Here is a 4,573-nt window from a genome sequence, read left to right on the forward strand (position 1 = left end):
TGGAAATATGGCATGGCATACTTCAAAACACATGTAGAGCTCATGCTCATAAGATGCACAGAATAAATGATACAAAAATGACAAATCTCCAAGTTCTGATAAGAACCAGAGATTAACAGCAACTAGCCCTCTTCCAACGAGGATTTGGGCATCAAGATGATCTCTAATGAAAATGGTGCAATTGAACAAAATGAAGAGCATCACGAGGCGAACAATTTGACATATTATACGCGCAAATCGGAGCTACATGCACAAAGTTATCGCATCTCGAACATAGGCACTTGCTGATGGAATTCTGGGACTTAGGAAAAAAACGAGGTCGGGAGAAGTCAACGCGTACTGTGCGGATCGGGATCTCAGGCGAGGAGCTCGGGCCGCCGGCGGGAAGAAGAGGAGCCGGCGGTGGCGAGCGGCGCCGGTGGAGGAGGGGCCCGGAGGGCGGCGGCGGGCGGCACCGGAGGGCGGCGGGGAGGCCGGCGCCGGTGGCCGGAGAGGAGGCCGGCGGCGGGCGGCGGCGGGCCCGCGTCGGGCGGCGGCGGAGGCGGCTGGGCCGGCCGGCGGCGGGGCTGGCGGCGGCGGCGGCGGCGGCGGGCAGGCGCGGAGGCGGGCCGGAGGGCCGGGGACGGGCCGGCGGGCCTCGGCGGCGGCGCTGGCGATGACACGTGGCGGCTCCGGACTGGACGGGGCGCGGCGGCGGACGTGTCCGGCGGGTACGGACGCGTCCCGCGGCGCGGAGGGAGAGGGTTAGGGTTTCGTCTGAGATTTCGTTTTTCGGGATGCCCACTCATTTATAGGTAGAGGGAGCTAGGAGACTTCAAATGAGGTGCGGTTTTCGCCCACACGATCGTGATCGAACGACCTAGAGCATGGAAGAGAGTTTGGTGGGCTTTGGGCTGGTTTTGGAGGGGGTTTTTGCTGGATACTCAAATGGACTTTGCGGAGGCCCGGTTAACCGTTGGAGTACCAAACGACCTCCGAATGGAACGAAACTTGACCGGTAGTCTCCGGGTGGTATATTAAGACCACTTGACAAGCCTCGGTCCATTCCGAGAAAGTTTGACACACGCACACGAAAGAAAACTAGAGGGGTGCACCGGAGGAGATAGGAGCGCCGGATTGGAAAACGGACAACGGGGAAAATGCTCGGATGCACAAGACGAACACGTATGCGAATGCAATGCACATGATGACATGATATGAAAATGCATGACGAGACAAAATACAAAACGAAAGACAAAACCCGACAACGGAGGAAAACACAAAACACATAGCCGGAAATGGCAAGAGTCGGAGTTACAATTATGGCAAGTTACATGCGGGGTGTTACAACCATTTCGAGACTCCTCGTCATGTCCGTGATCTCATCCTGGACTCCGAACTACCTTCGGTACATCAAAACACATAAACTCATAATACCGATCGTCATCGAACGTTAAGCGTGCGGACCCTACGGGTTCGAGAACTATGTATACATGACCGAGACTCATCTTCGGTCAATAACCAATAGTGGAACCTGGATGCTCGTATTGGTTCCTACATATTCTACGAAGATCTTTATCGGTCAAACCGCATAACAACATACGTTGTTCCCTTTGTCATCGGTATGTTACTTGCCCGAGATTCGATCGTCGGTATCATCATACCTAGTTCAATCTCGTTACCGGCAAGTCTCTTTACTCGTTCCGTAATACATCATCTCGTAACTAACTCATTAGTCACATTGTTTGCAAGGCTTATAGTGATGTGCATTACGGAGAGGGCCCAGAGATACCTCTCCGACAATCGAGTGACAAATCCTAATCTCGATCTATGCCAACTCAACAAACACCATCGGAGACACCTATAGAGCATCTTTATAATCACCCAGTTACGTTGTGATGTTTGGTAACAAAATAGTGTTCCTTCGGTATTCGGGAGTTGCATAATCTCATGGTCATAGAAACATGTATAAGTTATGAAGAAAGCAATAGCAATAAACTAAACGATCATAGTGCTAAGCTAACGGATGGGTCAAGTCAATCACATCATTCTCTAATGATGTGATCCCGTTCATCAAATGACAACTCATGTCTATGGCTAGGAAACTTAACCATCTTTGATTAACGAGCTAGTCAAGTAGAGGCATACTAATGACACTCTGTTTGTCTATGTATTCACACATGTAGTAAGTTTCCGGTTGATACAATTCTAGCATGAATAATAAACATTTATCATGATATAAGGAAATATAAATAACAACTTTATTATTGCCTCTAGGGCATATTTCCTTCAGATGGCCATATCATGTCACATATTTTTGCATGTGATGTTTATCCTTTATGCATCTTATTTTGCTTAGTACGGCGGTAGCATTATGAGATGATCCCTCACTAAATTTCAAGGTACAAGTGTTCTCCCTGAGTATGCACCATTGCTACAGTTCATCGTGCCGAGACATCACGTGATGATCGGGTGTGACAAGCTCTACGTTCACATACAACGGGTGCAAGCCAGTTTTGCACACGTAGAATACTCGGGTTAAACTTGACGAGCCTAGCATATGCAGATATGGCCTCGGAACACTGAAACCGAAAGGTCGAACGTGAATCATATAGTAGATATGATCAACATAGTGATGTTCACCATTGAAAACTACTCCATCTCACGTGATGATCGGACATGGTTTAGTTGATATGGATCACGTGATCATTTAGATGACTAGAGGGATGTCTATCTAAGTGGGAGTTCTTAAGTAATATGATTAATTGAATTTAATTTATCCTGAACTTAGTCCTGGTAGTATTTGCGTATCTATGTTGTAGATCAATAGCTCGTGTTTAGCTCCTTGTTTTATTTTTGATATGTTCCTAGAGAAAACTAAGTTGAAAGATGATAGTAGCAATGATGCGGACTGGGTCCGTGATCTGAGGATTATCCTCATTGCTGCATAGAAGAATTATGTCCTTGATGCACCGCTAGGTGATAGACCTATTGCAGGAGCAGATGCAGACGTTATGAATGTTTGGCGAAGCTCGATGCTTTACGGCTTAGAACCTGGACTTCAAAACCCGTTTTTAATGGCAAGGAGCATATGAGATGTTCCAAGAGCTGAAATTGGTATTTCAGACTCATGCCCAAGTTAAGAGGTATGAGACCTCTGACAAGTACTTTGCCTACAAGATGGAGGAGAATAGCTCAGCTAGTGAGCATGTGCTCAGAATGTCTGGGTACTACAATCGCTTGAATCGAGTGGGAGTTAATCTTCCAGATAAGATAGTGATTGAAAGAGTTCTCTAGTCACTATCACCAAGTTACTAGAACTTCGTGATGAACTATAATATGCAAGGGATGACAAAAATGATTCCCAAGCTCTTCGCGATGCAGAAATCGGCGAAGGTAGAAATCAAGAAATAGCATCAAGTGTTGATGGTTGATAAGACCACTAGTTTTAACTAAAAGGGCAAAGGAAAAGAAAGGGAACTTAAGAAGAATGGCAAGCAAGTTGCCACTCACATGAAGAAGCCCAAAGCTAGACCCAAGCCTGAAACTGAGTGCTTCTACTGCAAAGGAAATGGTCACTGGAAGTGGAACTGCCCTAGATACTTGGCGGATAAGAAGGATGGCAAAGTGAACAAAGGTATATTTGATATACATGTTATTGATGTGTAATTTACTAGTGTTTATAGAAACCCCTCGGTATTTGATACTGGTTCAGTTGCTAAGAGTAGTAACTCAAAAACAGGAGTTGCAAAATAAATAGAGACTAGTTAAGGACGAGGTGACGATGTGTATTGGAAATGATTCGAAGGTTGATAAGATCACCATCGCACACTCCTTTTACCTCTGGGATTAGTGTTGAACCTAAAATAAATGTTATTTGGTGTTTGCGTTGAGCATGAATATGATTAGATCATGTTTATTGCAATACGGTTATTCATTTAAGTCAAAGAATAATTGTTGTTCTGTTTACATGAATAAAACCTTCTATGTTCATACACTTAATATAAATGGTTTATGAATCTCGATCGTAGTGATACACATATTCATAATATTGATGCCAAAAGATGCAAAGTTGATAATGATAGTGCAACATACTTGTGGCACTGCCGTTTAGGTCATATTGATGTAAAGCGCATGAAGAAACTCCATGCAGATGGACTTTTGGAATCACTTTATTATGAATCATTTGATGCTTGCAAACCAAGCCTCATTGGCAAGATGACTAAGACTCCATTCTCTGGAACAATGGAGCGAGCCACTGACTTATTGGAAATAATACATACCGATGTATGCAGTCCGATGAGTGTTGAGGCTCGCGGCGGGTATCGTTATTTTCTAAACCTTCACAAATGATTTGATCAGATATGGGTATATCTACTTAATGAAACACAAATCTGAAACATTTTAAAAAAGTTCAAAGAATTTCGAATTGAAGTGGAGAATCATCGTAAACAAGAAAATAAAGTTTCTACGATCAGATTGCAGAGGCGAATATTTGAGTTACGAGTTTGGCCTTCTTTTAAAACAATGTGAAATAGTTTCACAACTCACGCCACCTGGAACACCATAGCGTAATGGTGTGTCCGAACGTCGT

This window comes from Triticum aestivum, chromosome 5D (genome assembly GCF_018294505.1).
Source record: "Triticum aestivum cultivar Chinese Spring chromosome 5D, IWGSC CS RefSeq v2.1, whole genome shotgun sequence".
Classification (NCBI taxonomy): Eukaryota; Viridiplantae; Streptophyta; class Magnoliopsida; order Poales; family Poaceae; genus Triticum; species Triticum aestivum.